This window comes from Myotis lucifugus, unplaced genomic scaffold, assembly GCF_000147115.1.
Source record: "Myotis lucifugus unplaced genomic scaffold, Myoluc2.0 scaffold_205, whole genome shotgun sequence".
Lineage (NCBI taxonomy): Eukaryota > Metazoa > Chordata > Mammalia > Chiroptera > Vespertilionidae > Myotis > Myotis lucifugus.
In genome coordinates, this window is record NW_005871253.1 from 1,087,155 (window position 1) to 1,114,663 (window position 27,509).

General features: G+C 44.1%; 1 protein-coding gene across 1 annotated transcript in view; it reads left to right on the forward strand.

Annotated features, from left to right (window-relative positions):
• Nucleotides 1-27,509, forward strand: part of CFAP61 (cilia and flagella associated protein 61) — a 231,046-nt gene that overhangs the window by 196,059 nt on the left and 7,478 nt on the right.

Consider the following 27,509-nt stretch of genomic DNA (forward strand, 5'->3'; position numbering starts at 1 on the left):
ATGCACAGAGTTGTATTTTTGTGCAGGAGTTGGTATTTTGTGGAAGAGCCACACTCAAGGGGCCAAAGAGCCGCATGTGGCTCGCGAGCCGCAGTTTGCTGACCATTCCCGGGCCTTCTGGCTTGCCTAGTGGTGCTTCTCACACCATCACACAACCTGCGAGGCTGAACCTACATTTTTAAACATTCCTCATTACTGAGATGGTCCACCTGAGATCTGGAAGTATAGACCAGTGTGGGGCCAAATTCCATTTGACATAACATATGTCCATTTTTAGTTGTCATATTGCTCTGATTAAAAGACTAGAGTTTGGACCTGGCCTGTTTGCTCAGTGGTTAGAGCATCAGTCCTCAGATTGAAGGGTCTCAGGTTAGAGTCCCAGTCAAGGGCATGTACCTTGGTTGCAGACTCCATCTCCGGTCCCCAGGTCAGAGTGCATGTGGGAGGCAACCAGTCGATGCGTTTCTCTCACATCCATGTTTCTCTCTCTCTTACCTCCACTCTCTCTAAAAACCAATGGAAAAAATATCTCGGGTGAGGATTAACAAAACAAAAAAAGACTAGGGTTTGGGGTTTTTTTCCTAATATACATAACCTCCTTCTTCCCACTGTGACATTTGTATGCAATTAGCCTTTCCTGGGATGGAGATTGTTTGGAACTTTCCTGAAATTATAGCCAGCACATGTCCTTTTGGATATTCATGCCAAAGATTATAATGTGAAAGAAAAACAAATGCACCCATTCACATAGGAATGAATGTTTAAAATAATGAGCACCTGGAACTTTGCATAAAGCATGGAGCTTTTTAAAAAATCTCAATATCCAGTGTGTCCCAATAATTTGCCTCATTTGTCATAAAAATATGGTTTAGCATATCATCTTAGTATTTATCAGAAAGGCCTGGATCTAGTTTTTATTTAGGCCTTTGAGGTATCAGGAAGGTGTAAACTCTTATTTCAAGTGCCTCAGTCCTATTCATGTTAGACAAACATTGCTTTGAGCATAGTGCTCATGAATGAATGAAGGAAAAGTGACTATTTCATCTCATAGCCAAGATTTTTTCTTTTTTAAAAAAATTTAATTTATTGGGGTGACATTGGTTAGTAAAATATATAGGTCTCAGGTTTACAATTCTACAGCACATCATCTCTACACTGTATTGTGTGTTTGCCACCCCAAGTCTCCACCCATCTCCATTTATCCTCCCTGTCCTCTCTTCTACTTCCCCTGACCCTTTCTTCCCTCTGGCAATCACCATAAAGCAAAGGAAGCCTAATGGACACACAGAGAGATCTTTTTCTTAACGTTAAAAGGCTTTTATTTTTTATAACATTAACATTAAATGTAACTACTGTTAATATTTTCATTGGTTTTTAAATTTCTAATTTATGCCCTATTACATAAAGAATACATTATCTCTATAGTATTATGAAAACAGAATCATAGAACATTGTGTGCCACTATTTTAAAATGTAAGAAAATTTCCTCATACCATTAAAAAAATTTTAAATAAAATGCAATGATTACATCGCTCTCATTATGTAATGACTCTTTATCATCTAGTTTTAAAGTTTTTATAATCATAAAAAATGCTGATAAATACTTTTGTTTGTTAATGTTAGTCCACATATTTTTTTTTAATTTTCTTGAGTACAAATAATTACACTAAATTGAAGAAGCCATGTGGACCACTGTCAAAGTCTGCATGAAGTTCTTTTTAATTTAAATGATTTATTTATTTATTAATTACAGTTGGCACACAACATTATATTAAATTCAGGTGTATACCACAGTGATTAGGTGTTTAGACATTTTATAACTTACTAAGTGATCATCCCAATAAATCTTGAACCCATCTGAGACCATATGTAATTATTAGAATTTTATTATTCCCTATGCTGTACTTTACATCCCCATGATTATTCTGTAACAACCAATCTGTACTTCTTAACCTCTTTACCTTTTTCACCCATCCCCTCAAACCTCCTCCCATCTGGCAACCATCAAAATGGTATCTGTATCTCTGAGTCTGTTTCTGTTCTGCTTGTTCCCTTATTGTTGTTAGATATGTATTTATTTCCATTATATTGTTCATATTTTTAATCCTTTTTTCCCCCTTCTTCTTCTTAAAGAAGACTCTCTAACCTTTCATTTAATAGTAGTTTGGTGGTGACGAACTCCTTTAGCTTTTTCTTGTCTGGGAAGCTTGTTTTCTGTCCTTCTAAATGAAAACTTCTCTGGGTAGAATAATCTTGATTGTATGTCCTTGCTATTCATCACTTTGAATATTTCTTGCCACTCCCTTCCGGTCTGCAAATTTTCTGTTGAGAAATCAGCTGACAGCGTATGGGCATTCCCTTGTAGGTAACTAACTGCTTTTCTCTTGCTGCTCTTCAGATTCTCTCTTTGTCTTTAATCTTTGGCATTTTAATTGTGATGTGTCTTGGTGTGGGCCTCTTTGGGTTCATCTGCTTGGGACTCTCCGTGCTTCCCAGACTTGTATGTCTATTTCCTTCACCAGGACTGGGTTTTGTTCCCCAGAATTCATATGTTGAAGCCCTAATCCCCATTGTAACTATATCTGTAGATGAGGTCTTAGGGAGGTAATTAAGGTTGAGTGAGGTCATAAGGGTGGGACCCTAATCCAGTAGGACTGTGGCCTTACAAGGAGAGGAAAAGCAAGAGATTTCATGTGAAGACACAGAAGGCAGCCATCTGCAAGCCGGGAAGAGAGTCCTCACCAGAAACTGACCATTCTGGTACCCTTATCTTGGACTTCCAGCTTCCAGAACTGTGAGAAATAAATTTATGTTGTTTAAGCCACCCAATCTTAGCCTGCGCTAAGACAGATTTGTACCCCAGATCTGTCTCCTCACAGCTTATCAGGCTGCTGTGAAGCCGGGCAAAGGTACTTTGCTGCTTCCACCAGCTGCGGGCCGTGCTGCCCAAGGCATGTAGTGCCCGCTGGGCACTCCCATTCAGCCACCATGGGGACCAGCCCCATGTCAGCTAGGCCTGGGTTCAACTCCTGCTTCTGACAGTATACTAGCCTCACTTCCCTATCTGGGCATAAACGGTTCTCCTGGTTCTCACTCGGTGGTGATAACTGAAAAGGAGAGAGCGCTCCTCAGAAAACGCACCAGGGGGCCCTTCGGACCTCACCTAGAGTGTGGGCTCAGGCAGGTCACCTCATTCCTCTAAGCTTCATTTCCCTTCTCTGCTTCCTGGTGAAAACGGAAGGAGATGATGTACAGGGAGCATCTGCTCAGAGCCCACCCTGGAGGAGCCGTTCCACCAGTGGTCCTGTGCTACTCTCCTCCTCCAGCGTCGCACTGCCACGGGCCCTGGGCATCCCCATACCTGGGTCCACGTGTGCTGCTCAGCATTGTCCCCAGCACCCGCCCAGGATAACTCTGCAGAGTGACAGATGGCATAGCCCCAGCATGGCCTCAGCCACTGCTCCTTCTCTCTAAAACACTTTGTCACCCACCCAGCAAACTCTGAGCTGTGTTTTGTGACTTATTATTCACTCTATCTAGTAATTTGGGGAGAAGAGAGCACCAAATGCCACCGACGATGCCCCCGCAGCTGCTAATAGGAGCCACCGTTTGGATCCCACGACACTCTCTTGGCCCCAGCGACTCCGACAGCTGCCGGAGCACCGTCTGCCAGGCCAGGATCCGTGCTGAAGGCTCCGAGGGCAGAATAGAGCCCAGCACAGTCACGCTGGGCTCCCGGAGGCTTGCAGCATGAATAATCTATAGTTCAATCATTAGGAGCAAATCCAAGTGAAATAGCAAAATATACACCATGCTGGAGGCCGCAGGGCTGCTGGGAGGTGGCTTTTCTGCTTCGTGGCAGCCTTAATGATTAGTTCCCAGCCACTAGCAGCCCCAGCTGACAAGCGGCGCCTGCAAGCTGTAGGCTTTCTGCACGTGATAATTGAACAAAGCTAGAACTCATTCAAGATGTTAACACGGACTGGCTACCAGGGATCTACTGCGCTTGTCAGCCCTCCAAGTCGAACCCTCACCTAGGGCACCCTGAAGGGTGTTCATCGGTCAGTTACTGCCCTCTGCACAGATCTGCAAGTGGGTCTTTTTGGATTGAGGACCCCAGGCTGCTGGGGCCCTGGCAAGGATTTAATATGTAAACCAAATTGATTTCTGAAGCGCTAACCTAGGCCTTCATTGCAACAGGTCAGCCGTAGCATGCTAAGTAGGAAGGTATCTGAAGTGGAGACGCATTTTTAATTTTAAGGGTTTTTTTTTTAATGATTCATTTCAAGTTGTTATTGGATATAAGATAAAAAAATTATTTGTTAACATTCTTCCTGATCATAACCATTAGTCAGGAATCTCCATCTACAGTGACAGAAGCACAGGCCAAACTGACTGAAACCCCAGAACTACTGTAACATCCCCAGAACTACCCTGAGGGACGAGCAGGAGGCCTTCCGGAGCCAGGGTTTGAAACACCATCAGAATTTGCCTTCTTGTCCCTGCTGGTGGGCTTCCTTGTCTCAGACTGGCCTCCCCCAGGTGAAAGTCGTGGGAAGTTCCAGGCTCACGCACCCCCTAGCTTGGTATTTAGATGGCAAGGGGCCTTTCTTTCCTAGTCCCACTTTGAAAAATTCCTGGGGAAGAATTCAGAAAGGTGTGGATCCTATAATGAGCCCATCCACTCAGACCATCAGCATGACCATGTCCCAGCCTCGCTTGATCTCCGAGAGTTTCTGCTCCTCCTCCCATCCCTGGGCTTAGCCGAAGCCCTGTGCCACAGGCGGTAGGATCTGGCTTCCCAAGTGACTGCCAGAGGCTGCGTGATGCAGGGCACAAGTGCAGGGATCCAGTTCTCTGCGGCTGGGAGGGAGCCAGAGAAGACAAGCCCCTTTCCTCGCCTCCGATAGACTGTCCCAAGACCCAGTCTCTTCATAGAGCCCATCCAGAGGCTTCCTGCATGGGGCCTAGCCTGAGGCGGTGGCCAGCACATAGTGCATAATTCTGCATTGTTCCCCATCTTTCACCACCCCATTTCCCTTTCTTTTCACTCTGGCTGCCCTGGGATGGTACCTCCTGCATAAAACAGTCTTTGCCTCAAGCTCTGATCCCTCAGTGGGCAGGCAACACCAGAGTAACAAGAATGATGAAAATCATGAACACAGCTCTTTCTATAATATCAAACATCCCCAAATCCATGGGAACAAAGAACTCAGGCTTACATAGAGGGAGTTTCCAATCAATTTCTGTCCCAGAATTTGGAATCCATGAGACTAATTTAGAAATTCAATTGGAAACGTGGTCAAAAGGTACAAACTTCCAGGTATGAAATAATAAGCTCACAGGATGTCACGTACAACATGGTGAACACTGCTATGTGGTGTACAGGGACATCCTCAAAAGAGTAGATACAAAGAGTTCTTATCACAAAAAGAATTCTTTTTCTCGTTTTATTGTGTCTATATGAGATGATGGACGTGAACGAAAGCTATTGTGGCATCGTTTCACAACGTATATGTATCAAACCATCATGCTCTTCACCATCAACTTATACAGTGATGCATGTCAATTATTTCTCAGTAAAACTGGATAAAAACATAAATTCAGAAAAGTTTGACAAAAAGACTTGCTATTTAGAATTGTACTGAAAAAGAATCCAGGGGCTTCTGGTTAAATATGGCAGATTGAATATACAGGTTTACCTCCTCTCCCTCCTGAAATCCCCTAAAATGACAGTAAAACAAGAAAAAAAAGTTTTTTTACTGTTGGCTCAGAGTTTTTATTGTCCTTTACCTTCCATATTTTTTATATTTTAAATGCTCCAAAGAAAAATTTTGATACAAAAATTTCAAGATATTCTAGACTTCATCTTTAAGTCAATTATTCATAGGCGGAGTTTGTTTGTTTTTTCTGTTCTTCTTATATTTTGATTTTTAGATTCAATTGTTGATAGGTATGTATTTATTTCTATTTTATTGTTCATACTTTCATCTCTTTTTTCTTCTTCTTAAAAAAGGCCCTATGCCCTGGCTGGTTTGGCTCAGTGGATAGAACATTAGCCAGTGGACTGGAGGGTCCCGGGTTCAGTTCTGGTCCAGAGCATGTATCTCGGTTGCAGGCTTGATCCCGTGCCCCTGGTCAGGTGTGTGCAGGAGGCAACCAATCAATGTGTCTCTCTCACAATGATGTTTCTGTCTCTCCCCCTCCCTTCCACTCTCTCTAAAAATCAATTGAAAAATACCCTTGGATGAGAATTTTTAAAAAAAAGACCCTTTATCATTTTATGTAGCTCTTTATATGTCCTTTAATTCTAAATGCTAGCTTTGTTGGGTAGAGTAATCTTAGTTGTAGGTCCTTGCTTTTCATCACTTTGAATATTTCTTGCCAATCCCTTTTGGCCTGCAAAGTTTCTGTTGAGAAATCATTTGAAAGTCTTATAGAAGCTCCCTTGTAGGTAACGATCTGTTTTTCTCCTGCTGCTTTTAAGATTCTCTCTTTGTCTTTAACGTTTGGCATTTTAATTATTATGTGTCTTGGTGAGGGTTCCTCTTGTTTGGGACTCTGTACTTCCTGAATTTGTATGTCTATTTCCTTCACCAGGTTAGGGAATTATTTTGTCATTATTTTTTCAAATAGATTTTCAATTTCTTGCTCTCCTCTTCTTCTTCTGGCAGCCCCATGATGTGAATGTTGATACGCTTGAAATTGTCCCAAAGGCTCCTTATACATTCTTCATATTTTTTTATTCTTTTTACTTTTGCTAATTAGGTGTCTTTTGCTCCCTTATATTCCCAATCCCTGATTTGATCCTCTGCTTCAGCTACTTCACTATTGATATCCTGTAGTGTGTTCATCATTTCAGTTAGTGTATTATTCTTGTCTTACTGGTACTGTTTTATGTTTCCTATGTCTTTGTTGAAGTTCTCATTAAGTCCACTGAGCATATTTATAACCAGTGTGATGAAATGTGCATCTAGAAGACTGTTTCCATTTTATTTAGTTCTTTTTCTGGAGTTTTATTCTGTTTTTTCCTTTGGGACACATTTCTTTGTCTCCTCATTTTGGCAGCCTCTATGTATTTGGCAGCCTCTATGTCAGGGGTCCTCAAATTTTTTAACAGGGGGCCAGTTCACTGTCCCTCAGACCGTTGGAGGGCCGGACTATAGTTTAAAAAAAAACTATGAACAAATTCCTATGCACACTGCACATATCTTATTTTGAAGTAAAAAAACAAAACGGGAACAAATACAATATTTGTATTTGCATGTGGCCTGCGGGCCGTAGTTTGAGGACCCCTGCTCTATGTGTTAGGAAGAGCTGCTATGTCTCCTGGGCTTGTTAGAGTAGCCTATATAGTAGGTGTTCTGTAGGGTCCAGTTGCACAGCCTCCCCAGTTACCTAAGCTGGGCACTCCAGGTTAGGCCCCACCCCATGTGGGATGTGTATACCTCCTGTTATAGTTGAGCCTTAATTGCTGTTGGCACCTCAATGGGAGGTATTTACCCCCAGCATAATGGCTAGAAGGACTGGCTTCATGGAGGATTAGCTGTGCAGGGGCCCACCATGGTGCAGGACTTACTTCATTGTAGCTTTGGTGCCCACTGAGTCTGCCCCTTGAGTGTGTCGTTTGTGGAGGTGGTTGGGTGATGCTTCAACATGGTCTGAAGGTGTCCACTGGGTGCCCTGGCTCTAGGGCATCCCTTGAGGTACAGGCCAAAGTCAGCCACCACCTATGTTCTGCGCAGGGCCACCTATGTTCTATCCAGGGCCCTCCAACGCTATTGGTGCTGGGCTTGGAGGTGTCCAAGAGAGGCCAAACTGCAAACCAAGGCCAGCTGCTGCTTGTTTGTGCCTGGGACTAGTTAACATGAGATACAGGACATGCTGAGATCAGATGCTGCTGATTTGAGAGATTTCAGGAAAGTTTGAAGCATGAGCCAAGACAGGTCATTGTATGGAAAAGCCCCTGGAAAGAGCTTGGGTGTCCAGCAGGCTGGGTGGGGCAGGTTCTCAGGGAATCACCAGGGCTGGGGGAATAGTGTGAGACAGTTTGATGGAAATTCAGATATGGCACCCGCCTGCCCACTCTGTGGTGGGGGTGGGTCTCAGCAAAGGAGCCATGGCCTCTGCCAGCACTTTTGTCTGACCCCACAGCTCGTCCTGATGCCAGACAATTCAGTTCCTTCTCATATGTCCCTGGTGCCTTTCGAGCTGCTGCCCCAGCACTGGAACTCAGATTGAGTTTGAGTAAATCCTTGTGTGCGCCTTTTAAGAGGAACCGCCTGGGGCTCCATCTCCCTCAGCCACAATCCCCACTGGTTTTTATAGCCGGAAGTTATGGGGGCTTGTCTTCTGGGCACTGGAAGCCTGGGGTGGGGGCTGGTATGGATCTGAGACCCCTGCCTTCTCAGCGGGGACCTCTACAGCTGAGATATCCCTCTTGATTTTTATCTTTCACAGGTGGGTGTGGGACCAGCCCACCCCGTCTCTCCTAGCAATCTTGACGTGACTTCTTCCTTAATTCCCTCATTATAGGTCTTCCATTCAGCTAAATTTCAGGTGTTTCTGACTGATGGTTGTTCTGTAGTTTAGTTGTGATTTTTTGTGGTTGTGGGATGATTCGAGTACTGCATTTACCTACGCTGCCACCTTGACCAAAATTCCTCTAGTTGACTTATTTCATTTAGCATAATGCCCTCAAGCATATTTTTAAATAAATAAAAAATATTCTTAATCATTTAAAAGCTTTTTAAAAATTCTGAATAATAAAGTTATTTTTAAGAAGTAACCAAAGTTGTAACCTAAAAAGGAGTAAAGCAGGAGCTCAAACACTGGAAAAGTGTGTGGAAGTTCTAGGAGGACTCAGGAGACAGCCAGGCAGGCCAGACAGGAGCACAGAAGGCAGTAAAAGGGAGGGACCCTCAGGGGGAGAAGGGGTAAGGGGGGGATGTAATTATTTTGATTATTTGATGTGTTTATGTGGAACATAATATAAAGTGGTATTTTACAAAATTGCTGGAACATTTTGAGAAAAATTGTATTAGATATATTGGAAACTAAGGGAGAAAAAAGGCAGTTATTATTTCTAAGAAGAGCACAAAGTTATACTAAAAGAAATGTGGTTAATTTTGCATTGATAAAATAATATAAACACAGGTACTAATTTGCGATACAAAAAAATGCAATATAAACTATTCGGGAAGTTCAGGCTAGGGAAAATTGGGGGGTTGTGTTTAAAAAGATAAATCCTCATTTTCTGTAACAAGAAGTCAATGGATATGCATGAAATTAGTAAATAAGAATATATATCTTCTATGTAAGCAATCACATTTATATCAGTAATTACATGAAAATTCTGCTGATAGTCTCTAGTTATTTAGGACTTTTTATTTGCAAGCAGCATAAACCAGCCAAATCTAGATTTAAGTTAAAAAGCAGAATTCATTTTATGGATTCATGGTTGTATCTCAAAGGGTAGAGACATGGCTGGTCCTTAGGGAGGGATCATAAGATGCTAGAAACCAAGCAGTAGCTGCTTCTTTCTCTCTGCAGACCGGCTTTCTCAGCTGGCCCTTCAACCCCTACAGAAATTAGCCAGAGGCATCTCAGTGCCAAATCCAGATTTCCTGGAGACTGACTCATTAGCGTGGCTTGCTATGGCTGTTTCCAACTGTGACTGCAAATTATTTCGCACTCCTTCCATAGAGTGTCCCCATCCCTTGGCTCTGAGCAACTTGTGATGGCTTTGACCAATGGGCTATGATAGAACTGAGGCCATGTGACTTCTGAGGCTGAGTTGTAGACGGCCACACAGTTCCCAGCTCGTTTTCTGGAATATTCACTTGTAGAGCCCTGACCTGTTGTGTTATAAGTCCAACCATCTGGAGGCTACCACTCCGTGAGAAAGCCCAAGCTTTGGGGAAAGACTCAAGCAAAAGTGTCTACTGAGCCATGCCAAGTCACCAGCTCAGGTGCCAAATATGTGAGCATAAAGCCTTCCGATGATTCCAGCTCCGGTCATTTGAGTGGCCACCAGCCATTTGTCTTCTCATCTGTCGTCATGGAGCAGAGACAAGCCATTATGAGCACAAGAAAATGGCTGCTGCTCTGTGCCATTATGTTTGGGGATGGTTGTTGTACATCAGTACATAACTATAACAATTGGATCAGGTGACTGTCCCTGCTTCATGGAATCATGAAGTCACAGCATGACTGCTGGGGACCTAACCCACAAGGAGGTAGGGTTGGCAAGGAGTGGAGCAGATTCCAGCAAACTATGACTTGACAAACAACCCTCAAGGTGTCCACTACATTTTCTGCCCTGGTTTCACAGCAGCCTGTTGCCTACCTAAGCAGAGGGAAGGACACATGGATTGAGAACTCGATCTCTCGTATTTAAGCCCTCTTCTCAGTTCCTGCTCTCCCACATAGCCAGCCAATGGAAAGCAAGAAATAGTAAAGAGGTGTATTTGCCTTGGTAAATGGTGTCATTAATTCCCTTCCTTCCCAGTCCATGGTGGTCTTCCAGCAGAAACAGTTCTCAAGAAATGGAAAATATCCTCAGAGCTCTGGCATCTTTCCTTTGTGGCCTCTCAAGTACAGAGGAGATCATTAGAGTGTCCTCATGTTGCCTAGCAACCCATGAATGCTGTTTGCTATCATGTCATTAATATGATATGAAAGTGTTTTATAGAAGACATTCATCTTGCATTAATGAAAATCAAATTTGCTAATATGACACAAAATCTGTTCTTCCTTGTGACTGTCTATACTTAAGTAGCTTATTTATTGAATTAGACTGTGAGTGGTTTTAAGGCTTGAGACTGTTAAAGTATCATAATAATGACTTTGTTTTCAATAATATCAGATGGCCGTTAATAATGTGATTACACAGCTACAATGGGTAATCACCTTCCCAGACAAAGCCCCCGCCCCTCAGGTCCAACTCCAATGCCAGTAAACTATCTGCCAGCCACCTTCTTATCACTTAAACCTCAGCGAGGAGAGGATTCTGGTGTAAGCTGGAATGCCTTCCAGATTATCCCCATCTTTCTTTAGAGCTCAGAGACAGAGAACTGAAGAAATATCTGTCGCCTAAAGAAGCCTCCAGTGGATCTCATATCATCTAAGTGTGAAAGGATCTACCAGAGTTATTCAGCATCCTCTTCTTTCTAGAAAAAAGGGGTAGGAAAAGACCCTAAGTATGTCAGGCTCTAAATATAAGACCTGAAACCAGAAAAGAAGATAAGAAATACAGACATTCTCCTACTTTAAAGCACAATTTATTTCTGAAAACAAGTATGGAATTCAAATGTACAACAGCTAAATAATACTCCGAGTTCAAGATGGCAATGTAGGAAGATCGTGAACTCACCTCCTCACATGCACACATTGAGTCTACAGCTACATATGGAACAGTTTCCTCTTAAAAAACCTAAAGGCTGGCTGAATGATGACTACACATCTGGCAAATGAGAAGAAAACCACATTGATGCGGGTAGGAGAGGCTGGGACTCAGTCTTGCCATAAACCTCGCCCTCAGCATGGTGTCCCACAAGCAGGAGAGAACTCAAAACCCAGAGCTTCTCCCTGAGGAGCAAAGGGTTCAAACCCAGGTTGGACATCCCAACTTTTAAGACATGTGCTTGAGAAACGAGCCTTCAAAACATCTAACTTTGAAAACCAACATAGCTCACTTTCCAAGACACACAAGAAACTGTTCTAAAGGGAGCCAATTGCACCCAGACTTAAAGTGAAGGAGGCTCCCGCCTATGTTCAAGTGTTTAACACACACACATCCAGGAGCCAGCTGGAGCACTGTCCAGGGATCGAGACCAGCAGCCACCTTTGCCACCTTCCTGAGCACTAGTATCTCCTGGAAGGGAGCTTTCATAAGCAGTCAGGGTGGTACCCTGACTTTTATGGCTACCACCTAGGTGATGCCTCTTGATCACCTGATCTGGAGGCCAGAGGAGCTTGCATTCCTGGTCCTATGATACGTAATAATCTGTGTCACCCAGAGAGGAGCTCATAACCCCTGTATGGTGCACCAATTTCTGTGACTGCTTCCAGGAGACACCTCTACATCACCTGGCTTCAATGGCCAATGGGGCTTGCATCCCACAGGACTGTAGCTAATGGAGAAAGGGGTCTTAAACAGCTACCACATCCAAGTCACAGCAAGAAGCAACAGACCCAGGAGTTTGGTCTATATTACAAAGCTATAGTAATTAAAACAGTATGGTAAATGGCATAAAAACAGATACATAGGCCAATGGAACAGAATAAAGAGCTCAGAAATAAACCCACACATATATGGTCAATTAATTTACAACAAAGGAGCCAAGAATATACCGTAGGGAAAGGACAATCTCTGCAATAAATGACATTGGGAAGATTGGATGGCCACATGCAAAAGAATGACATTGGGCCACTGTCTTACACCATATACAAAAATTACTAAAAATGAATTAAAAACTTGAATGTAAGACCTGAAACCAGAAAACTAAAAGAAAACATAGGCTCTTTGACATCGGACTTGGCCATGATTTTTAAAAATCTGATACCAAAAGCCCAAGCAACAAAAGCAAAAGTAAGTGGGACGAGGTCAAACTAAAAGCTTTTACATAGCAAAAGAAACAAAGTGAAAAGGCAACCTACTGAATGGGAGAAAATAACTGTAAATCATATATCTGATAGGGGGCTAATATCTAAAATATATGAAGAACTTAATCCAACTAAATCGCTTAAAAAAATAGGCAGATCTGGATAGACATTTTCCCAAAGATGATATACATATGCCCAATAGGTTCATGAAAAGATGCTCAACATCATTAATCATCAGGGAAAATATATAAATCACAATAGATGGCACACAGCTGTTAGAATGGCTTTTGTCTAAAAAGACAGTAATTAAGTGTTGGAAAGATGTGAAAAAAAAGGAACTCTTATGTACTGTGGGTGGGAATATAAATTGGTATAGCCACTACAGAGAACAACATGGAAGTTTTTCAAAAAATTAAAAATAAAACTACCAAACAACCCAGCAATTCCACTTCTGGGTATTTATCTGAATAAAATGAAAGCACTAATTTGAAAAGATATATGCACCCCTATGTTTATTGTAGCATTTTTATCAATAGCCAAGATATGGAAGCAACCTAGGTGTCCATTGATAGATGAATGGATAAAGAAGATGTGATATATATTTATAATGGAATATTACTCAGCCATAAAAAAGAATGAAATCTTGCTCTTTGTACAACATGAATGGATCTAGAGGTCATTATGCTAAGTGAAATAAATCAGACAAAGAAAGACAAATGCCATACGATTTTATTTACATGTGTAATCTTTTTAAAAATGTATTTTTATTTACTTCAGAGAGGAAGGGAGAGGGAGAGAGAGAAGCATCAATGATTAGAGAGAATCATTGATCGGCTGCCTCCTACATGGCCCACACTGCGAATCGAGCCTGCAATCCAGCATATGCCCTGACCAGGAATGGAACTGTGACCTCATAGGTCGACACTCAACCACTGACCCACACCTGCTGGGCTATATGTGTAATCTTAAAAAACAAACAAAATAAAATAAAACAGAGATAGACTTGTAGATACAGAGAATAAACTGATGGTTGCCAGCGGGGAGGAATGAGGGGATGGATGAAAAAGGTAAAGGAGAATAAGAGCTACAAGCGTCCAGTTATAGATATATATAATGGTGATGTAATGTACAGCATATGGAAAATAGTCAATATTATTATAATAACTTTGTATGGTGACAGGTGGTTACTAGACTTTTTGTGGTGACCACATCATCCTATATAATAAAAGGCTAATATACAAACCAACCGAACGGTAGAATGACCGGTTGCTATGACACGCACTGACCACCAGGGGGCAGATGCTCAATGCAGGAGCTGCCCCCTGGTGGTCAGTGCACTCCCACAGGGGGAGCGCCACTGAGCCAGAAGCCAGGCTCATGGCTGGCAAGTGCAGTGGTGTTGGCGGGAGCCTCTCCCACCTCTGCAACAGTGCTAAGGATGTCACCTGAGGGCTCCCGGACTGCAAGAGGACACAGGCTGGGCTGAGGGATCCTGCCCCCGCCAAGTGCACAAATTTTGTGCACCAGGCCTCTAGTAAGGACTATAAATGTCAATGAGGAATACTATGTTGTACACCTGAATGCATGGCAACTATACTTTATTAAAAAACTAAATTTAAAAATTTAAAATAGAACCACCATGTGATCTAGGAATTTCACTTCTGAGTATCCTAAGAAAACAAAAACAATTCAAAAAGATATATGCACCTCATGTTCATTGTAGCATTATTTATAGTAGACAAGATACAGAAACAACTTAAGTGTCTAATGATGAATAAATGGGTAAAGAAATTGTGGTACACCCCTCACATCCCCCTCTTATCAAAACACCCTTCGATGCCTCACTTCCCTGCTGCAGCAACTACCTAAACCTGACTTTACATGCGACTGGTGTGGCTCAGTGGTTGAGCATCGACCCATGAACTCATAGGTCACTGGTTCCATTCCTGGTCAAGGCACATGCCCGGGTTGTGGGCTCAATCCCCAGTAGGAGGCATGCAGGAAGCAGCCAATCGATATTTTTCACCAGTGCTTCTCTCTCCCTTCCTCTCTCTCTCTAAAAATCAATAAAAACATATGAAACCTGACTTTCCTTTGCCCCCAAGGCTCCTGGGAGGTCTTTGGCAGTTGGGAATCAATAGTTCTCTCCTGTTTCTCCCCCTGCATTCCTGGTCACTTCTGGTAATGCTTTGCTCCAGCTCCTCCCTCTGCTCCCCATCCCACCAGCCCCCATGAAATCCTAGTTTTATCTTCATCCTCTCATGTTGCCTTTCTTGGGCCACCCCTTCTCTCCTGAGGCCCTCATCAGCTCAGTCTGTGCTGCCGTCGGTCTAGCCAGATGGACATCATCACTTCAATTTTCTGCAGGCGTTTCTGCCTCTACCTCATGTTAAAAAGGAACGGGGTTATTACTGCTCCCTTCAACCTGTCCTCCTCCCCATCCTGGATTCTGCTTTCCCACCTGGTCGCCTAAGCCAGGACCTGGGAGTGTGTACACACCCCCTTCCCTCCCACTCTTGCCCCTCCAGCAGCTTGCTGAGGATATTCTGGTCCACCTCCTACATTGCCCTCAATCACTCTCCCACCGTGGCAGCTGCGTTTAACAGGCCCCTCTGCTTCTGGCCTCATGCCATTCCGGTTTAGCTGCTCTAAAACATGAACTAATGACCACATCACTCCGTTGTTTAAAACTTCTTCATGGCACAGCACCAGAATCCAGCCCCAACCACCACCTTCCACATTGTATCCAACTGGATACTAGAGCCAAGAACCATTTGTCATCCCCAGAAGTCCCCATGCCGCTTCGTGCCTCCACATTTCCCCCGTTGTTCCTTCTGTCTGGAATACTCTCAACAGACACTGGATGCCCAGACAGATCCTCCCCAGTGTTTCTGTAATCAGCTCCCGGTGGGTAACCCATGGAGCTCATCCACGCTCTATTACGGCACTTGTCACCAGCGTTATAGTTATTTTTTATGTCAACTGTCTCCTCTCGTGGGAGAGTCCATGGATGTAGGACCCATGGCATATTCATCTTCTCGTTTGGAATATTTCTCATGGTAGGTAGGCATTCAGCAAATACTTGCATTTTTTATTTTTATCTGGTCCATAGACTTATGAGCCATGCACATACTTTTTTTAATAATCACATTAAAAACATAAAAAGGAAAAGATGAAATCAATTTTAATAATATCTTTATGTAACTCAACATATGCCAACTCTATTTTTTTCCCAACAATTAATCATTCAGCAATTAACATTCTCTCTCTCTCTCTCTCTCTCTCTCTCTCTCTATCTCGTAGTAAGTCTTCAAAATTCTGCGTGTATTTTGCACTTACATCACCTCTCAGTTCAGACCAGCCACATTGCAGGTCCTCAGGAGCCACGTGTGGCTGGTGGCTCGTGGCTTTTGGACTGGACAACGTGGGCCTTGGCAGTTGCTGCTCTGGACCTGTTTTCTTCTTACGCTATTTCGTAATGAATCCGAGAATGTCCTCTCTCTGACAGGGAAGTGTGTCCTTCTATGAGTGACCAGATGGGCCCAGCCACTGTCTGTCACTGTGCTCACAGTGTACACCTGTGTAGGGAGCCAGTAGAAACATGGTCCAGCCACAAAAATCCTGTGGGATCAGATTTGGAAACTCAATTCCAAGGCCATTTCTTTACCGAGAGTAAGACAATAAAGAGGCTAAATAATCAGTGATTTCTTTTACCTTTTTACTTCAAAATAATGTCAGAAGTACAAAAAGGTCACACAAATAGAACAAAGAATAGCTGTGTAGCCTTTTTCCCACTCATGTCCCTTCTTCTGGTTGAAATTTCATCCCAGATCCCATATTGCAAGTAGTGTGTGTCCTTAATCGTCTCCAATCTGGGACGGTTCTTTCGCCTTTACTCTCATGAGCTTTCACTTGTGAAAAATACGGGCCAGTCTTTTATGGAATGTCTACCAGTTGGGGTTTGTCTGCCGTTTCCTCAGTCTCCATTCCAGGTTCTGCCTTCTTGGCAGGAACCACAGGAGCAACACTGTGTCCCTCTCCGGGCATCACATTAGGAGGCACCTGGTGTGAGTTGTCCTTTGACAGACAGGATTGTTAACGTGGTCACTTGGTTAGAGTGGAGGCTTCAGGTTTCTCTGCTGGAAATGTACTATTTTTACCTTCAATCAATTGGAGATACTGTACTTTGAGACTGTGTAGGCATCCTATTTTTCATCATTCTTTTGTCCCCTACTTTCAGCATCCATAGACAATTCTTGCCTGAAACAATTACTGTGTTGTTTGCCAAAGGATGGTTTGCTAACTTGGTCCTTCATTCTGCGTTAATTACTTAACTTCTGACAATGGGGAAGAGTTGCCCTCTCTCCTTCATTGATGTATTTATTCACTTATCTGTTACCATGTGGACTTACAGATTCTTATACTATTCTGTGGGCTAAAATCCATTACCCTCATTACTGTGTTTTTGGGAAGCGAGAGCTTGGAATATGTCAGTTGAATTTTAATACTTGATTTTTGGAAACAACAAACCTAAAAACATAAATGTGACAAAGAAAATGAAGGAACAGTTTGTAGTTTGTCATTATATCTGAAAAAGCTCCAGCAAATAACAAAAACGCACATTAATTAGAAAAGCCTATCATGGAAGGGAATTATTTCAAACATGCATTGGTTATTATAAACATATATGAAACATGCTGGCTATATTCTCTCCTAGTGAATGATATTCCTACTCTTTCAAAATATAAAGATCAATTAATTTCCCCAGAGGAACAATGAGGCAGCAAAATATTTTTCTTTCTGGGGTTTGCTAGTTCGTGTGGCCTCGGTCTCATAAAAGGTGATTCCACCTGGTTCCTTTGTGCCCCCCCCCCCCAGGACTTTGGGGTTTTATATGTGCATGTAGACACTTTTCTCTTTTCCTTCAGAAAATAGATAGGAAATGGGCAGGCTGTGAGCTTGGCTGAGTGGCTGAGTGGCCTAATGCTAGCCTGTGCTCTCCCAGCCTAATTAAAGGGAAATGGTTGTGCTTTCTATGAAGAGAGACGCAGAATAGGAGGAGAGGGACACAGGAAGGGAAGCTGGAGCACTAAGAGCTTTCTCTTTTCTACAAAATTAAATGCCAACCCGCCTCATACTCTTAGTCCGGAATTTATATAACAAATCAATGTAAATAGCTGGACAACTTCCAGGGCTCTAGATTACCGTACAAATTCAATTAATGCAGCCCCTAATAAAAGAGCAATGTGCGAGGAGATGCCGGAGATGCAGGGGAAGGGCAGATGCGCAGAGCAGGGGGGCAGACTGGGCGCCGTGCTCCGCATGGGGGGCGGGGGGCAGGCGTCACTCTTAGGGCTGCCAAACCCCACTCCTCTTGCCGAGCTCGGTAAGTTACCAGTGGCTAGATTTGTAAGGTTCATAAGATAAGGTTCATAAGACTGCGCTTTAATTGGTAAACATAAATAGAAATAAAACCCTGAAGCATATAAAATTGAGGTTGTAAAAATTGCTATTTCTACAAGAAGACCGGTTTGCTCTGGTAAGCCAAGCAGAAGTCAGGCGGGAAGAAAACCCAGTCCAGCTGGGCTGCCGATGCCTGCACCTTACCCCCAGCCCGTGTCCTCTGGCAGCCCATGCACAAGTGGGTTAAATTGGACTTAATTGGCTCACTAGGCTAAATACACAGGCAAAAAGGACCCCATTTGACACTTGTAATTTAACTTGCATCAATTCAGACCAGAAAAAAAGAAAAGAAATTGATGCCTCAGTTTACCTATTATGTAATTTGTATTGATTTCCTATGTAATTTTTATTGATTTTCACATAACTCTTTTTTTAATATATATATTATTAATTTCATAGAGGAAAGGAGAGGGAGAGAGAGATAGAAACATCAATGATGAAATAGAATCATTGATCGGCTGCCTCCTGCACACCCCCTACTAGGGATAGAGCCCACAACCTGGGTATGTGCCCTTGACCGGAATCGAACCCAGGACCCTTCAGTCCGCAGGCTGATGCTCTATCCACTGAGCCAAACCGGCTAGGGCAATTTCCACATAACTCTTCAGTGCAGCAGTTCTTAACCTGTGGGTCGCGAACCCTTTCACAGGGGTCGCCTAAGACCATCGGAAAACACATATATAATTACATATTGTTTTTGTGATTAATCACTATGCTTTAATTATGTTCCATTTGTAACAATGAAATTGGGGGTCACCACAACATGAGGAACTGTATTAAAGGGTCGCGGCATTAGGAAGGTTGAGAACCACTGCTTTAGTGCATAACAAAACTCCATGAAGACTTGCTATGCAGTCTGTCTTACTCTGATTGCAGCCAAACTTAATTGCTGCTATAAAACTACAGCTAACTGGTTTATACAGACACCCTTGAATGTAGAAAGAGCAGTTCTTAAGGAGAAAAATTGTAGTTGTGCCAAAGAAACAGCAAACAAAAAGTGTTTATTTTAATACTTAATAATTTATTTAGTCCCTAATTCACACCAGAAAGAATCTGAGGCAGCTTACACAAGTATATACAATAGAATAATTAAGAACATCAGCAACAATAATAACACAATACAAATTGAGCCCTTTCCCTGTGCCAAACCTTGTTCCTGGAGTGTCTCTTCGAATTCTGAGAGTAACTCTTTGAGGTAAGGACCATCCTTATCCCCATTTTACAGTGGCTCAGTGGTTGAGCATCGACCTATGAACCAGGAGGTCTGGGTTCAATTCCCGATCAGAGCACATACCCCAGTTGCACTCAATCTCCAATAGGAGGCATGCAGGAGACAGCAGATCCATAATTCTCATCATTGATGTTTCTCTCTCTCTCTCTCTCTCTCTCTCTCTCTCTCTCTCTCCCTCTCCCCTCCTTCCTTGAGAGCGGATATATATATATATATATATATATATATATATATATATTTAAAAAGTAAAACAAATGGACAGCAGACAGACGATCCTGTGAGCATAGTGCTTCTGAAGACCAGGACTCAGGGGCAGTGGGGCAGGCCGCCTGTGTTCCACCCCAGTATGACCTGGGTGCCGACACTGATTCAGGACAGCTGTGCTCTGGAATTCGGGCTCTTACAGACACAATGAGCCTAAGAAGAACGTGTGCTTGAGAGAGAGCACAGTCCCCCACCCCACCCCTCAGTGTGGTGGTTTCAGGGCCCGTGTACTGCTCGGGATCTCCCTCTGGAGAGAGTTCTGGGTGTGCCCAGTTCAGACAAATAAGCAGGCCTGTTGCAGTAGCCGCCAGCAGTCAGCAGCCTTCGTTTTCTGAGCATAGGAAGCCGCTCCAGGGAGTGTCTCCCCCACCTCTGTGGCCAGACAGGGCTCCAGTGCCCAGAGAGACACTGGGCTTTCAGCAGTGTTTGTTCCCAGGGACCCGGGGACCCCAGGGTAACTGGGAAGATGCCACCTCTGTAGAGCCACGGGCTGACCAGCAGTAAGAGGGGTTGTGGACAAGCCATTCAGAAGACGGCTGACTTCTGCCGAAGACCAGCATTTTGGTTTTGGTGCCAGTGAGCAATTAACACCCATCATCTGTTTGGGCCAGTGCTAGATTGTGACAGCAAAGCCCTAGCCCCATGGTCAGCAAACTGCGGCTCGAGAGCCACATGCGGCTCTTTGGCCCCTTGAGTGTGGCTCTTCCTAAGCCTTAGGAGTACCCTAATTAAGTTAATAACAATGTACCTACCTATATAGTTTAAGTTTAAAAAATTTAGCTCTCAAAAGAAATTTCAATCGTCGTACTGTTGATATTTGGCTCTGTTGACTAATGAGTTTGCCAACCACTGCCCTAGCCCAATTGCATTCCGAGGATACTTGTTCTTCTGTTATCTAGATCTTTAGCAGGTGACGATTACAACTGCTTATCAAATGACTAGTTGGCTTTGCTTTTAAAATCATTAATCTCACCTTCCTAGATCTACCTTGAAGCAATACACTGAATAGATAGAGATTCTGGAAAACTCGAGTTGGACAGGAAATATTTACAATTAAACGTCCATTTCCGTCTTCGGGGTTGTTTTGTCTCAGTGCAGCACAGGCCTGCATCTGCTCGTGCAATACGTGGTCTCCCTGTGCAAACTCCACAGCCCCAGAATCGTGTAATTTAATTTCCGAACAAACCTATGGTTAATGAGAAATACTTATTCTTATTCTGATTTTTGAAAATTGTATTGAAATGCAAGAACCCATGTTCTTTCATGGGCAGAAGAAGCAACCGTACAGTGTAAACACAGATTGCTTCCTGCTCTCCTCTGTGTTAAAGCCAACTCAGCCAGTGCAGAACTCAAGGAGGCCCGGGCTGTGAGGTGGCTGTCACAGACAGAAAATACTTGTGAGGCTTGCTTTTTTGCCAGAAAGTGTAATTCGGGGGTAGGTTTTCATTTAAAATGATAGATATTAAGTTCTTATAACTTCAACTAAATACATTCTCCCAGTTTTTATAAATTTAACTTTAAGAACATATTTTGGTAGAAAGTAGATACTGTGCAGTCTGTTGGGCATCATAGCACATACAACATCCATTCTCTCCTCTCCGGAAACAGAATCCTGATTTCTAGGATGTTGCATGGTACCTAAAATAAATGACAATGATTCCAAGCTGCCCCTGCAGCCAAGGAAATCACATGACCAACCTTTGGCCAGTAAGATATAAGTAGAAGTGTTATGTGAGACTTTTAGCAATTCTCCCTGAGCGAGAGGGGAAGGCCCTCTTTTTCCCTATCTCCATCCAAGACATGTATGTGACGACTGAAGCTCGGCAGCTGTTTTGTACCATGAGGCCAAAGGCCCTCTGGGTAGTATTATGATCTGATGTCCATGGAACCACCATGCCAACCCTAGACAGTCTACCTGGACATCCTTTACATAAAAGAAAACTACACCCATGCCTTTAAAAAGCCACTGTTATTTTGAAATTTTCTATAACAGCAATCAAACCTAATATTAACTAATGCAGGGGATACCAGGGAATCTGGGGCGATTCAGAATGTTGCTAGAAAGGCTAAGGAACAAGCACAAGGAAGTGAGATCTGGTTGTGGGGTGGTTCGGAGCATGAACTTTCAGGTCACGAGATTATGGTCAAGACCCGTTCAGCCCCTTGTTAGTTATGTAACCTCGGGCAAGTCATTTAACTTTTCTGAACCTATTTCCTCATCTGTAAATTGAGCCAGCCAGTCCCACTCTAGAGAATCGGAATTGGGGTGAAGTGGGATAGTGCACAGAGACTACTTCGCACGATGTCTGTAGGTTTGTGTCCCCAGATGAATACCACAGAGGCTCCAGCGGCAAAGAAAAACTGGGCCCCAGAGTGTGGTGGGCATCCGCAGGTGGTATTCAAGATTCCTTAGGCTGTAGAGCGGCACATCTTCATTAATTATGGCATAATGTCAATAAGAATAAGAAAAAATGTAACAAACACATTAAATCTGTGATTTCACAGATACTATTACTTAAGACAGAGTAGTTATTTCGATTAAAAACAACAACAACACAGCAAATTAATTGAAAGGAAATTTTTGAGATCAACGTAGTCCTTGCAAAAATGGATGGGTTCCCAAGGAGACTGAAGTTTGGCAAACATGAGCCCATGCGAGGTGAGCTTAGGACCACATTCCACTCACTCTGAGGGATGCTCTCGCCTCAGCCCTCCCAGAGCGCCTCCCTCCCAGCCCTTCCATGCTGCGCTGGCGTAAGCTCCTCTCGCACTTCTGCCTTCCCGTGTGCACATGTGGGGAGGGGACCACCTCCTCGCTGTGGTTCCCTCCATGTCGGCAGAGTGTCTGGCACACGATTTCATGGCAGAGAATGGCCTCCTAGGTCTTCCCCTTCATCAGAAGCTCTGGAAGACGCCTAGGTCAGAGAAACACAAAGGGGAAGGAAGGGTATTCGTTGAGGGTAGACTGAGGCAGCAGGGAACAGAACCAGGGGGAAGTGGACATTGGAAATAAAGAGAAATGCCTCATCAATTAGAATGGAGGGCGGGCTGGATACATGGACGGGTGGATGGATGGAAGGAGAAAGGGACACAGGACATAGCATCTATGTTCTCAGCACACGAACCAGTGGGGAGAAGGGGATGTGGGGCAGGTGGCTCAGAAACCGTGTTTACCAGCCTGCCTCTATCTCACCCTAACCCCAGAACCAGGCGTGGCACACCCCGTGTAGGCTGCTGGGAGCTGACAGTGATGAACCGCAGGGGGCATCAGCTGAGCTGATGGCTGCCACATGGCAGTGAGGACCCAGCATTGGCAAATGTGATCTATTTTTTAAAGAAAGGCCAGAAATCCAATTTCCAAATGTTGCTCAGGCCAAATCAAACACGTCTATAGGCCATAACTGGCCCCTTGATTACATACCGTGACGCTTGTCACTTCCTACCTTCTGTGTATCAGAATGTAAACGGGAGGGACAGGTCCTGGCAGCCGTGCTCAGCCCAGGGTACCACAAGGCTCAGAGTCCCCGCTGAGCAGGGCCTACAGCCGAGCGTTGTGGGAGAACTGTCTGTCCTCTGCCGTGAATTTAAGGCGCTGTCAGGACAAGAAAGGGCAGGTACCGTGAGAAACTCATTCTCGAAGGGCAGCCTGCAGGCCGCCCAGCTTAAGGCCCTTCCAGGAGAACAGGCCACGCAGAGAGGCATGTCCAGCTCGGGCAAACCTCTGTGCAGGTGTGAGTGGCAGCTAGGGATCCACTTAATGGGCCTAAAAGCAAAAACTAAGCTATATCACACCAAGAAGACACTACAGTGCTTTTCGTTTAAAACACAGAGATCTTGGAGAAAGAGATGTTTTCCTTCTCTGACCACCCAGCTCCTTGTTCCGAACTGTTGAGTAGTTTAGCGATTTCCAGTTGAACCGTTTGGATGCTGGGGGTGCAGCCTCGATCCTCCTCAGCTCCCCTTTCCCGCTGGCCTTGGCCTTAGAGATGAGAACCAGGATTGGAAAGAGCAACACCTTTACTCACTGTTCTTTTCCCTTGGACCTATTGTACCTTTTCTGAGGCCGCCGAATGCAGTGTTCTCAGTGTGCCTTGTCGATTTGTTTTCCTCGGCCGTCAGAGTGACCAATGGCCAAGCTAGTCGGCAGATCCCCTCCCAGACTGTGTGATGCTGTCGATACAATAGGCCGAATGAGCACATGAAGATGAGCTCCGGAGAAGTCTGATCAATCGCTTAACGATTGGACCCTATCGACCAGAAACGGTTAATTCAGTTCCACAAGTCGACATTTCCTGGGGCTTCTGAGAAAAGTGTGTTATTTGCAAAAGTGGTGGAGAACTGAAGTCCTCCCAAGTAAACCTGCCCGGCCGTCGGCGAAGGGAGAGAGACCCCGGAGAGCTCGTGTGAGCGTGTTCTCACAGCTGGGCAGAGATGGCTTTTGTGATGTTGACATCCACATCTACACAGTTGTTGCTGTGTTCTCTCCGGACCTGCTCCCCTGACGTTTGCGAGGTGACGAGCCATGTGGTTACTCAGTGGCAGCAGTCTTCCCGTTTTGAATATTAACTGGGAAAGAAGTTAATGTTTTCTAGGTGTGGTTTTTTTTTAAATTTATGATATTGATGGAAATATAAAATTTCCGAAAGCTCCTCCCTAATGCTGATCACCCGTAGCACTTGCTGCCAGCCGTGCAGACCTGCCCCCAGCCGAGGCAAGGATGTTCCTCTTCTTTCTGCAGAGAAGCAATGAAACCCAAAGCACAGAAGTCATTCCGTTTGGGAGGTGGGGAAAAAACTAGACCTCAAACGTTTCTTAACCCCTAGATGGCGCTCCTCCTGTCTTTCGCCAAAAGTGCTGGGAGCGCTATCAAAGCTTCGAAATGGCGTCCAGTTCTAAGTCTGCTTTTATTAGTGATGAAGATATTGCTAAATATGTCAATGTAGTCAAGGTTTCCTTAAGTTTTTGAATGTGTAACTTCATTTACTTGTGATTCATAATTTTTCTCCTAAACTGCTGTAAAGTCAACAAAAATGCCTTGGCAATTTTAGCATAGTTCCTAGGATGTTGGTTGGCACTCAAAGGGTTAAAACATAACTTCTTTCTAACATGCTTCTATCAAAAGGAGGTCATCTAATGCGACTCACTGTCATCAATTGCAAAATGAGTTTGGTTAAATTCAAAAAGTTTTTCTCACTTTAATCATGAAGGCTGCCTTGTTCCTAGGCTGGTTTAGAGGAAGCCCGCAGGGGTCCTGCCATTGGAAACCCCTCTCATCCACCCTGAGCCTGGTCCCTGCAGCTGGGGCCACAGCTCTCCCTGGACGGGAGGGAGAGCAGTCTCTTCAGGAGGGAGGGCCCCACCTGCTCCTTCAGTCTCAAGGGGACCGGCCCTGTGCCAGATGCCGTGGCCCCGAGTGCACAGCGTGTGAGAGAACGTGACGTGCACCAGGCTAACTGGAAATTCTGTTTCTTTGTTATGGGGTGGGGCCACAACATTAGTAACAAAGAAACAGAATTTCCGGAGGATGGGGCCCAGAAATCAGGATTTTAAAAAGATTCCCAGGTGATTCTAATGTGCAGCCAAGGTTGAGAACCACTGCAATAGAAGGAAAGACTGCTTGAACAGCACCTGGTTGTGGCAGCAGAGCCAGGCTGGGCAAGGAAAGCTGAGGCAGAGCATATGCTGCCAAGAAGGATGTGGCTGTGGCCACCAAAACAAGGGGCGGCGGGAACTCGTGAGGGTGCATGGAACCACACAGGGTGGGGGGGTGGGAGTCTCAGTAATTGAGAAAAGAGAGCAACAAGTTTAAAGGGCCCTTTGGTTTCTAACTTAGGGATTATGATAGTTTCAATACTGGCACATCCACAGTTCCCTCAGGCTTTGCTAGAAGTTGTTTAGACCTAAGAGGCAGGGCCGCCCTGGAAACGCTGTGCTTAAGTGTTTGGACTTCAGTTATCATTGATATGTTGGTTAAGAAGCTACCGTCTAAGACGAGTCAAAACATCACCTCACGGAGCTGATGCCTCCTGGGCAGCCAGCCCTGTCCCAGTCTCTACTCCAAGAATTAGGTGTTGGACATTGGCCAGGGTTTGTAGGGGCCCAGAACCTTGTAGCTAGGACTCCCATCGATTGGACTGTTTTCATTCAAAGGTCAGTGGCCTCGAGTATCTCCAGAGATGAGCATTCCCCGACTGATTTCCACTGGGTGCCCTCCTGACACCCGGACACACCTTTGCGTGCTGCGGGGCTCAGAAAGACCATCATTAAACCCTGGATTCACACACAGCTTTCCTGCTGTTCCCATTGAGTTTCCTCCTTTCTTCATACTTGGGGTATTTTGCAGAGTTTTGTCACCTATTTATTTGGCACAATTTTATTCTGTACCAATGAAAGGCCAATCAAGGCCAGGCATATAGAAGATATACAGTGCAATGTGTGTTCATTCATTCATTCATTCATTATTCATTCATTTCATGAACAAATATAGGATGCCTGTTGCAGCAAATGCTGAGCTAGATGGCTATGGAGTGATTACACAACAGCTCTGACTATACCCCTGCCTCTAGGAGCACCCTTCCCACCCATCACCTTCCTGAGCTCATCTCCTACCCCCGCTCTTTGTTTATATCCATCCCACCTCCCTACATGGTCTGGGCACACCCCTGCCTCTGCTCACCGTTTCCACCTGCTGTTCCCTCTCTCCGAAGCCTTTTCCCTGCAATCTCCGCCGGGCTTGCGCTCTCGCTCCCCTCAGGTGCTTGCTCACTAAGTCACCGCCTTAGGTGACGTGGCCTTTCTTTGGCCTCCTCCTGTCCTTTCTGGACTTATGCTTTCTCCTAAGCGGTTCTCATTCTCTAACATTTTATATATTTACCTATTTGTGGCTCAAATATAAAGAGTGTTTGTCTGTTTTGGTTCCTGCTGTTTCCCCAGTACCCAGATCAGTTCTGAGCACAGAATGGGGAAGGAGTAAATATTAGTAAACTTAATAGTTGGAGGAACATATGATCTAAACAACCAAGTAGGTAATTAAGCATGAAATTGGGTCATGTTCTGGTCAAGTGAGTGGATGATAGGTAATAACTGATAGAGCTAAATCCATGCTGCTCATAGCACAGACTTTTGTCATTAGATTTGTCTTTTAATACCTCAGTAGGCCCTGGGACTCATTAGCTGCTTCCCCGAGAATTAACTTTAAGCCTCGGAAAACAGAAGGTGCCCATCTGCGTGTGGGCACCAGTTTTTTTTTTCTTCCCCTGTGCACCTATATAACATCCATTAACAGTAACAGAGATGACAGACATCCAGTAAGAGTGAAGCCCACATAATCGATGTGTCTCTAACCCTGAAGCAGTGAAGTTTCCTGTTCCAAGACACTGAGCATTCAAATAAAGTTAAGAGTTTAGAACACCAACAAATGTTCCTGGTTATTCCAAGAATGCATCAGATTTTCAGCCATCAGTAAATAAAGGAGAGCCATATTGTTCCCGTGAAAGAAAGCATGTATCCAAGCAGTTTTCTGTGAAAAGTTAGCAAATACAAACACGAAGAGAGCTGCTTTCCTGAAAGAGATTCAATTAAGCATCAGGGCAATTGTACGAGGACCGTGTTGCAACACCGAGGTGGCCTGTTTTTCTGGTCATTATTAATCCAGAAACCTTAATGATGAGCAACGTTTGTGTTATTGTCTCCCCAAATTTAATTTGTTTATGCAGCAGTTCAGTTAATCCTGCAATCTGTTTTTCTCAAATGAGGGCAGATAATGGAGACACCGTTCTTTACAAGTCTTCAGGCTTTTAAATTCTGATAAAATCAGGATTCTTCACTGGGTCTTGCCCCAGCCCTGAATTAAACCACTTTGAATGTAATTATGGAACCTGGCCCTACATCAGGAACATCCATTTAAAAAATTGATTGGCCAGGCTGTTCCACGGGGCATTTTATG